We start from the raw sequence: 11,032 nt of genomic DNA on the forward strand, positions 1-11,032 counted from the left end.
AGTAATAAATGGTTCAGGAAGTATTTTATTTCTTTTTTAATCTGTTCTGATAGAAGCAGGATGTCTTGGAAGTTGTTTGTTCTGAGATGTAGGTGATATTGCAAGAGTGCGGTAGTTCACAAAAATTTCTGTAATAGAGTTTGTTAATATTCTGAAGTTTCCCACTTGTTTTCATGGTTAGAAATTTGAGAAGAGGTAAAGAACAGAGGAAAAGTAACGTATCTGTTTTAGGATGATACTTGGGAATGAGGGCTGTGGGATAAAAGCCCAGTATAACAAAGGAATCATTAAACCATGGCATCTATGGCTGGCGGTGTAATAACCATAGATGCCACTTCGCAATGAGAATAATTTGACATGCTCTTTTCCAGTATAATGTTTTTTGATTCAAATGTGTTTTATTTTATTCTTGCCGGTAAGAAAGGCAGTATAGGACAAAACAAATTCTGATGTTTAAATGGATATGCAAGAGGCAGGAACAATTACTTGTATATGATATATCTATGTAATTATTCATATGTGATATATTCATATATAATTAGTTATTATGAGTGTGGTAGGTGTCTACTACAGACCACCTGATCAAGAAAGAATGTAAATGAACCCTTCTTTAGACAGCTGAAGGAAGCCTCAGTATTGGAGGCCTTTCTACTCACAGGCAACTTCAGTGACTTTCATATCTGCTGGAAGATCAGGATGGATCAACGCAAGCAATCTAGCAGATTCTTCCCACATCTCCCAAGCCCCTGAACCTCAAGGCAGGGACTGAGGGAATGAAATCCCTCCCATTGTAGGAGAAGATCAGATTCAAGATCACCTGGGGAACCTGAACATACACAAGCCTATGGGACCTGACGAGATGCAGCCCAGGGTCCTGAGGGAATTGGCTGATGCAGTTGCCAAGTCACTCTCTGTGATATTTGAAAAGTCCTGGCAGTCAGGTGAAGTCCCTGGAGACTGGAAAAAGGGAAATATTGCACCCATTTCTAAAAAGGGTAGCAAGGAGGACCCTGGGAACTACTGACCTGTCATCCTCACTTCTATGCCTGGGAAGATCAGGCTGCAGATCCTCCTAGAAGTTATGCTAAGGCACATGGAGGACAGGGAGGTGATTTGAGACAGCCAGCATAGTCAAATGCTCAATGTCTCAGTTGAAACCAGTAACTAGTGGTGTCCCTCAAGGGTCTGTACTGGGACCAATACTATTTAATATCTTCAACAACAATGTATACAGTGGGATTTAATACACTGTCAGCAAGTTTGCAGGTGACACTAAGCTGAGCGGTGCAGTTGATATGCTCGAGGGAAGGGATGCCATCCAGAGGACTTGGACAAGCTTGAGGAATGGGCCTGTGTGAACCTCGTGAGATTCAACAAGGTCAAGTGCAGGGTCCCACACCTGTGCTGGGGAAATCCACAATATCAATACAGACACAGGGGATGAATGGATTGAGAGCAACCCTGTGGAGAAGACCTGGGGATATTGGTGGATGAAAAATTGGATACCTCTGTCCTTGGAGATCCCTGGAGACTGGAAAAAGGGAAATATTGCACCCATTTCTAAAAAGGGTAGCAAGGAGGACCCTGGGAACTACTGACCTGTCATCCTCACTTCTATGCCTGGGAAGATCAGGCTGCAGATCCTCCTAGAAGTTATGCTAAGGCACATGGAGGACAGGGAGGTGATTTGAGACAGCCAGCATAGTCAAATGCTCAATGTCTCAGTTGAAACCAGTAACTAGTGGTGTCCCTCAAGGGTCTGTACTGGGACCAATACTATTTAATATCTTCAACAACAATGTATACAGTGGGATTTAATACACTGTCAGCAAGTTTGCAGGTGACACTAAGCTGAGCGGTGCAGTTGATATGCTCGAGGGAAGGGATGCCATCCAGAGGACTTGGACAAGCTTGAGGAATGGGCCTGTGTGAACCTCGTGAGATTCAACAAGGTCAAGTGCAGGGTCCCACACCTGTGCTGGGGAAATCCACAATATCAATACAGACACAGGGGATGAATGGATTGAGAGCAACCCTGTGGAGAAGACCTGGGGATATTGGTGGATGAAAAATTGGATACCTCTGTCCTTGGAGATTTTCAAAACTCTGTAGGTCATAGCACTGAGCAACCTGCTGTAACAGGATGGCTCTGGGAAAGACTTTGGGCTAGTATGCTTCCAGCATACATGATTCCATGAGTCTATGATACAATATGTGTACAAGATATCTTGTAGTCAATCAGATTTGATTTCTTGTGCAATTTTGAAGACGTGGGATACAACTGTGTAACTGTCCATTCTGTGGAATACTTTATTTCAAAGTACATGTCCGTGCTGTTTTTAAAGCTTGTATACTTCAAAGAGTAGAAACAATTCAATAGAGGAGCTGGAACACCTAGCATCACCATAGATCAACTACAGCTGCAAAATTTGAAAAGCAACATATTGGCTTTGTCATATGTCAGTGCTCTTCATCATATTGATGGCTATTAAGTTATTGCATGTAGCTTCACCTATCAGGAAATAAGAGAAAAAATAAAGTAATCCATGCACAGATTAGTGTCAGCCATTTTGTTTTAGATATTGAAACCTGGCATACGTGTTATAGTTCGGCTTTGCATTCTTTCTGCTTACTGGTTAGAAAAGTAAAGGGGTGAGTTTCCTGGCTTTTTTCAATCATTCAGTTCAGCTTTAGCTTTTCTCTGAGATCTCCAGAAAAAAAAAAATCAGTGTGCAAATGCTTTATTGACAGCTGTTAAGAGATGAGATTCTGTGTTGTGCCTCCACCAGTGAAAAGGGAGATAAAATGCAGTAATATATTTTTTGTACTCAGTGAGCCAATCTGGACAAGCCCACTAGCCAGCCAGCTTGCATGGTTTTGTTTCTAACGAGCCGTATGCCTGCTGGAGTATTTTAAGACATGGATTTAGGTAGGGTTAATCTGATGTATAAGAATGGGTAGGGTACAAAAGGCACAAATCTGTAAAAAATTTGACTTACTCATTTCACAGCTCAAGGAGGAATGTGTTTTTCTGATGGCTGTAAGCATTAACCACATGAAATATCCCTCTTATTCTCTCAGTCAGTTCTTCTGAAATGCTACCATCTCTGGACACATTGCAAATTTCCTTTTGTGGTCTTCCTTGTTCTTGTTCCCTTGATTGTAATTCTTCCTCCAGCAGACAAAGAAGGCCTCTGTCATCTGTGAAAGACATCTGTGAAAGAACTTGAAGGCCATGACTGCCTTCTCTCTGACAGCTAGTTTTGACTTCTGTACATAGTCTCTTCTGTATCCCAGTCTTGCTTGATTGCTCTTAACCTGTATCTTCCCATTTTCAATTGGTGGGAATCTCTCTTGGTGTTTTCTAAAGGTCAATATTCAGTGATTGTTAGTGTGTCTTTTGACATGGCTGGCCTTTTTTTGGGCACCCCTGTTTTTTCAAATTGTTTGAGCTTGGCTTTTTGTTTAGCAGAGCAGGGAACATATTACAGTAGGCAAATTGAAAAAAAACCCATAATGTATTTACCTTATGTCAATATAGTATAAAAATCTCACCATTGAAATTGTTATCCAGAAAAAGAATATGTGAGAAATAATAGTTTTGCCATAGTGGTGTGTGTGAATTTGGGTTGAACTTTCAATAGTCCCTGTTCTCTTTACATTCCAGTGAGATACATATCTGTAGATGATGCATATATCTTAGAAGAATTCATAATATATTAATAAGATGTAACAGATCACAGTGTTAAGTTATCAGGTCAACTTATGCTATTCACAACTGAAAGAACATGGTTAGTATTCAAAAAGTTCAGGCGAAGCTTTGCGTAAGTGGATACTGCAGTGCTATGCTTTGCAGCATTTCCCTGTAGTAGATTGCTGTAATTATCATAATTGCCATTACCTAATCCAAGAATGGACTGACACTCGTTTGTGCTAGACTTCCTCTAAATCTTTTGTCTAATCTGTCTCTCTTATTTGATTGGATAGTGAGCTGCCTATAGACCCGCAACACATCAACACCTTTGATGGATGGTATGTGCTTGTAGAGTCTAGAAAGGCATATATTGTTGTGAATGCTAGACGGAGAAACTGCATACACTTAAGCAGTAAATCCTGATAGTCGGAGGTTTGTGGTAAAATTTCTTTAGCTTCTGCTGAAGGACGCCAAACAAAATTTACTTGCTGTTTTGATATACCAAAATAATTTGCAAGGAGGTAGAACATAAACTATTTATTCCAGTCAGAGAAAATACAACCAACTAAAATTAATAATAATTTTAAAAGTAGATCATATTTTTGCTGCTCCCCGTTTTAATCCTATTTTGGTTCACTTCAAAAATGATGTCTGACCTAAAGTCAGGATTTATCAATGTCTTGAGTACTTGCAGAGATATGGGAATGATTCACGCTGCTGAAAAAAACTATTGATCGAAATGTGCAACGGCAATTGTATGAAGGAATGTTTATGAAATGCATACAACATGAGAGATAGATGCAGGTTCGTTTTACATATGTGGAAGCATAGCAGCTGTTCAAAATGAAAATAACTTCAAGTACCACCTCTCCGATAACTTTAGTATATTGAGTATTTGTAGTTTGATCACAGTAACAGGAGACATTCCAAAAGAATCTCTGCTTGGAAAAAAGAAGCCATTGAGGTGTGTGTACATGTTTATGTGTGAAAGCTGATTAGATTTCATAGCTTGTTGACTAGAACAAATACCTGACAAAGTCATGAAGTTGTATATTGCAGTAGAAAGTGAGATGGAGGCCTGTATTGTCCCAAATTTTTACTCATCCCCATAATAAATCTGTGTATATTGAAACGTTATGGCATGAGTCAGCTTGCATTTGGAAATGCAGAACTAACTGGTGTATGCACAACAGAGCATTTTTGTTTACCTGTACACCTGCCTATGGCAGGGGGGAAACAAAGTCATATCATGTTAAATATACAGTAGCTATTGTAAACACAGTAGAATATTCTGGGTGAGGGCTTGTGTCTTGAATTTATCTAGACATCAAAATGTGAGATACTTCAGCCTTTGTTTCCAGTGGAATGGTAGTACCTCTAAATTAGAGGCAATTTTCCCATTTCTTCTATATTTCTGTGTTACTGTACAATGAATTGTCATTGTTCATGCTTCTCCCTACTCGCCTTAGAGAAATGACTATCAGGCTAAATTTTAGATGCCTGCATTGGGGTTCTCTGAATCCCATCAGTTTATGAAATTATTTATTTCCACTGTAACATTTTACTACATTACAAATAAAAGTAATAGAATTCTGCATGGGCTGGAGAAAAGAACCTCTGCTGTTGATATGCAGATATGAGTCCTTTTTCTGAATATCTTGCTGTATTGGAGTATCTTGGAGTGTTTTGAGCTGTCTTAGCAATGACATTTAGACTAGTAAATTAAATAGCGCTATGGATCATCCCCAGGCACTGCAGCTTGCTTGCCTGTAATGTCAGATTGTTACAACAGTCACTGGCCCACTTCTGTCCTGTGCCAGCTAATATTCTTTCCAAACAATTCCTGCTTATACTTCAGGAATTAGTGTGGGCTATTGACTGGTCCCATCCAGTAGGCAGTCTGGATGAGGCCACCTTCATGAAAGGCAGCTTGGTAGTACGGATGCCAGTTCTTCCGTGCCAGTTGGCCTCAGTGCCAGGGAACAGTCCCAATCCCATTTAATTGACTAGTAAAGAGACATCTATCAAATACTGGACTGTTATAGTAATGAAGATTGACCTTCTTTCTGCACTGTGGTTGATGTCATATCTATGTAGCTCACAGGAAAAGATGAAAGAAAGAAAAGTTTCCAGCACACCTTGCCAATGATCCATTGCCTACTCTGAAGCTGTTACCTGCTCTGTGTCTTATCCAAGGTGGCAGCTTGTGTAAATTAAATGGATCAGTGCTGTCCCAAAATTTATTTTGCATAGCGTGACAGAAGATTAATAGATTTCCACTCTGACTGAATAGTTTGATTTCTTCCTTCTTTTGTGCTTCTTTTATGAAAATTTTTACTTAAAAATACCTTGAAGGCCCTGGAAATTCAAATGTAAGCAATTTTTTAAGCTGAAAACTGTTAAGAATCAAAAGCATTCAGATTTTTGTTGTATACCGTAAGGAATATTGTTTTCCAGGATTTGTTTTTTGGAAAGGAAGCCTGGACTTCATGGTGTAATTTTAGAAGCCCAACCTTCCATGGTACAAAAATGACAGCCCCCCTTTTCTTAACTTGGTTTAGACTTGACTAGGTTCTAGCCTAATCAATGCTTGCTTGCTTACCTGTCTCATAGTTTCTTGTTTGAGGAGTTTATTATTTATCTTCAAGGATTTTGCTATGTCATGGTTATGGTGCCGAACGAGGTATTCCACTCCCCTGGTAACTGCATATCAGTACAGTGTATTTGAAGCGTGTAGCTACAAAGATTAAAGACTTCTTTGAATTCTGGAAGGGAGAAAGCTATTAAAAAGCTAAGCAAACTTTATTTTTCTGATAGGCAATTCTGATAAACATTCTTGGATGTTTATATCAATAGTTATGTTCTTCTTTAGTTAAATTCTAAAGTGCTGTTTGCCAACTGTGGATGAAGCGCTGAGTGATACATTAGAGATGCAGGTATTTGTAAGAGTCAGAACACTATAAAAGTAATTTTTTAAATCAGTGAATCTAATTTTCAAAGTATATAGTCTTTCCTATCAGGAACAAAAGTCCATCTTTTTTTTAGCAAAGTAACTTTATGAACTTAATACATTTAGCAAATGCTGAATTTTAATCAATATAATCTTGATATTTGTAGTGAACTCTTATTGTACTACTTCTTGAGGTTGCTTATTTGGTGTGGAGGTGCACAGTGATCAATGATATGATTTATAAGAAAAAAACAGACTATCTTGCAAAAGCATGTAATATTTCATTAACTTTTTTTTTGAGGAAACTGAAAAGGAAATGTTATGAGTTGCTGTTAAGTAAGAATGTCTTTAAAAAGATGTTCTTTAGAAAATTAGTCCTTTAGTGTTTTAAAGGTCTATCAAACACCTATTAATAAAACTCAGCAACACTTTTTATGTGGATAGTGCTTTTAAAGTATTTTGTTCTCTGTGACTGTATAAACAGTTGCATCCTTGCTTTGTGTAGGAAACTGAAATAATAACATAAGCTCCACGAGAGAGAGACATGGAACTGTTTCCCTACTTTTAAGTGCTTCTAGAGACATTTATCTGCTATGAGAACTGAATACAAACTGGACTAAATATTTTAACTGGAAGCAAGAAACCTGGGGAGAAGTGAGATTGGACGGAAGTATCTAGGCTTCTGATCTCTCATTGAGAGTTTTTGCAGTCATCAGCAGAATGTGGGAAGTGTAGTTAGCAACTAAGCCTAAATTCTTTCTGAAGTCTTTGTTGTATATAAGTCTAAATATTGATATGAAACCTTGTGAAATAACTCTAAGGTAAAGTTGTTTTCTGCAATTTATGTTTGGAGAAAACTGGTGCAAAGTTTAATGACAGTTCAAAGTCAAGAAAGGCCAGGCTGAAAGTCAGTCTTCATACTAAGAAATTCCTAACAAATCTTCTTCCAAGTCAAAATCTTTGCCCCGAAGTTGCAGATCTCTTTCTGAGATAGTGTTTCTCAGGAATAGAGGAACTAGAAGTTGCTGTAATACAGTATGTCATTTTTGTTTCCTGAATACCATTACTGAATTTGTTTTACAGGAACTGCTGCAATTTTTCCAAGTAATAGGCCCGTTGGTTCAAGTGTTCTGCCCTTTCCTTGCCATCTTCATTTGTCCAGTGCTCAAAATACTTTCAGCAGACAGCTTTGTCAGTTCTCTTAGGAAAATTATTTTATGGCACACTTGAAGTCTGATATTTGTCTTTGTCTGTGTTCTCTTTACTTTGTCATCTAAATCACACTTCAGAAAGCCAATAAAGGAAGACATGACCCAAAAAACTAAGTGCTTCTGATTAAATCATAATTTCTGTGAAATTTACTGGAATTTCAGCTCTCCAGTTCTAAAATTAAAAGATTAGTGTTGGGTAAAACCAAACCAAACAACTATCTTAGTTATACAGGTTTTCAGAAAGACAGATAAATACCCAATCCAAGAAAAGGCTGTCATAAAAATATGAACACTTGCCGAATCTACTCCCTCTGAGACATGGAGGCAGAAAAGGGCAGACAAATGAGATATTAAACATTGATGGTTTTATTTAAAGATTTGGAGTTATTTGTTTGCTTGGTTTTTTGGGGGGTATTTGTGTGTTTTTTTTTTTCCCATGGGTCATACCCATGGTTTTATTGCCCAAATATCTGAAGACGTGCTGTTCCTAATTTTTTAGAAAGTGTAATATGTACACCCTTTCTCATATTTGTATTATAATAAATAATTACTTTACTTACTTGTTATAAATCAGTTGTTGCCTAAATACCTATTTCAAAATGACACCTCTTTATTCAATGAATGTTTTTGGGAAGTTGTATGACAGAGAACTGAACATCAATCTCTACATGTCTAATGGGGTCCTTTACTAGCTTGCTCATGAATCTTTTAACAGCATCTTCTGCCTCCTTTATGCAGGTCAACTTTGGAACTATGGGTTTGGAGTTAATTTATGCTGTTGTTTTCTTGCTATACATGCCTTTCTTCTCATTGTGAAAGGTGTCCATTTTGTAACTATGCCAGTACTGTGTATGTTTATAAGGCTGTGGAATATACACACACTAAAAATTCCTTCTTTCTAATTGGGTCATGAACCCAACCTGTTATTTCCTAGTAGACACTTGTGTCCAAATATAAGGCAGTGATTAAGAATAGATATTGAAGAGAAACCTGTAACATAACACCCTGTTCCAAATGTAGAGATTGCTCTTCTTAAATGACCTTTGGAATCATTTGCAGTGCATGGAAGTGGCAACCTTGCCACACCTACCAACTTACAAAGTGTTACTTACTGTTATTGCCAGTAGATGGCATTCTTTATATTAACTAAATAACTAACAGTTTTTAAACTTTTTCTCAGCGTTTTTGTGGGGGGAGGTGGGGGTTGATACACATTTGGTTTTCAGAGTATTCATGGAAATCATGCATACCTGCTATTTTGAAATGTTTTGTCAAAATCCCTTATTTCAACTCAACAAAGCAATCTTACTATTTAAAAAATGAAACAGTCATTTCAGATTCATGTAATGATACAATTCAACTGATGTAGTTATTTTTACTTTTATTTGGGGTGAGAAAGAGGAAAGGATTTTTGTTTTCCTCTTTTGGAAAGTAAAAGAGTATTTATTGGAGAGCTTAGAGTTTAATTTAATTAATTAAATTAATTTAAACTGCTTTCATTCAAGAAAACTTCTTTAAGGGATATTTCTTCTGCCCTATTGCTTATTGTCTGCAACACCTACAGACTATAGAGACAACCATTTTTTTCTGTAGGAGATCTGTAATGATCTGTGGCAGAGGTGGGGGGATAGCCCAGCAACCTGAGTCCAGGTGTAATTTATAGATCACTAACATTTTTCTCTTCTGCCCCCCCATCCCCTGCCTTTGACTGCTTAATCCAAAGCCCACTAAAGTTAACAAGGAGATGTGTATTGGCAACAGAACTTCTTTGACCTGTTTCAATGGATACTGAAATGAGAGGGCTGCTCACAAAGTAAGATACTTTGATGGAAGCTAACCAGAAGATTTTTAGTGCATTAGTGATATTGGAATCCATGACCTTTGCAATGATAAATGAGCAACTGAAGTGTCGAAGATATTTCAAGAGCCGTTGCATTTCAAAATGTATTTCATATTCCACTGCATAATCCAGATATTGATCGTTGTGGCTTTTGTGTGTGCTGAATGTTTATTTCACAGGCACTAAGCAGTAGGTAGGAGCTGGACACCACTGAAGGTGTGTGCACTAGAAGTCTAATGTCCCCAGCCAGGATCCTGGAATACTGCACACTTGGTTCAATTTGCTATCACACATACACTGAGTCCATTACTTTATGCCTGTACCCAAATGTTTACCCAAATGTCATCCTGAGGTGAGTGTGAGTGGCAGCCTCTTGGATTCTGGGCAAAGGAGCCTCCTCTGGTCGGTACTGCCAAAGGTGGAACAATGCAGATACAACTATTGATGATAATGAACATATATCTACTAAGTAATGGATTCTTACCAGCAATGGCTTTGTTTCTAAACCCAGCCTTTGAATGGCAGTGATTTTCAGTCCCTTATAGTGTACAGTGGTGGCAAATTGAAAAACTAAGTTGAAAGACCCTCTGTCCCAGCAGGTCAACTGACCTGCATAGGTTTACACCCTGTAGCACTGAAAAAACAATATAGAATTTCATCTTAGTGCACGTTTTTGCTTACTAGAAAAAAAAATCTTCTGTTACCCTCAGGACCATCAGAAGTCCTGTATGCCATGACCTGGTTGCAGTGTCACTGGATACAAAGGGATTATTCACAGTGGTGATTCTTGTCATGACGCTGTAGTTACAGGACCAAGTTGAAAGCCAGGGAAGAACAAAGGCTTTTCAATTATGTTTATGATTATGGACGAAATACCTGTGGAAGGGATATTCAGTAATGCTCTGCTACCCAGAGGTTATTCCATTTACCTGATCTTCATTGGAACTGTCCTTCACATATGCTGCGTGCTTAGGGAAGATACTACCACGTGAATTTGTCCCAAATAATACCTTGCTACACAAGGACTTGCATTAATTTTATGTAGCTTGAGGAGTAAGATATTTATCCCTCACTGCACAAAGATTCAGATTTTTATGCAGAATACACACTGGAGCATATCTGAAAAGCCGCTCAGAGTGTCTCCTATCCTTTAAAGTATCATATATGCTTCAGGTGGACTCTGAAAGTAAAAGGAATTAATAGAAACCAGAAATATCACAAACACATGCAGACTTATGTTTTTATGTATGTAATGGCATACTGGAATTCTGTTTGCTGGTTATATTTAGATTAAACTAGAGGTGCATTTTAATGCTTGTGATTAGTATATGTGATTT

The sequence above is a fragment of the Phaethon lepturus genome, unplaced genomic scaffold (genome assembly GCF_000687285.1).
Source record: "Phaethon lepturus isolate BGI_N335 unplaced genomic scaffold, ASM68728v1 scaffold1260, whole genome shotgun sequence".
Lineage (NCBI taxonomy): Eukaryota > Metazoa > Chordata > Aves > Phaethontiformes > Phaethontidae > Phaethon > Phaethon lepturus.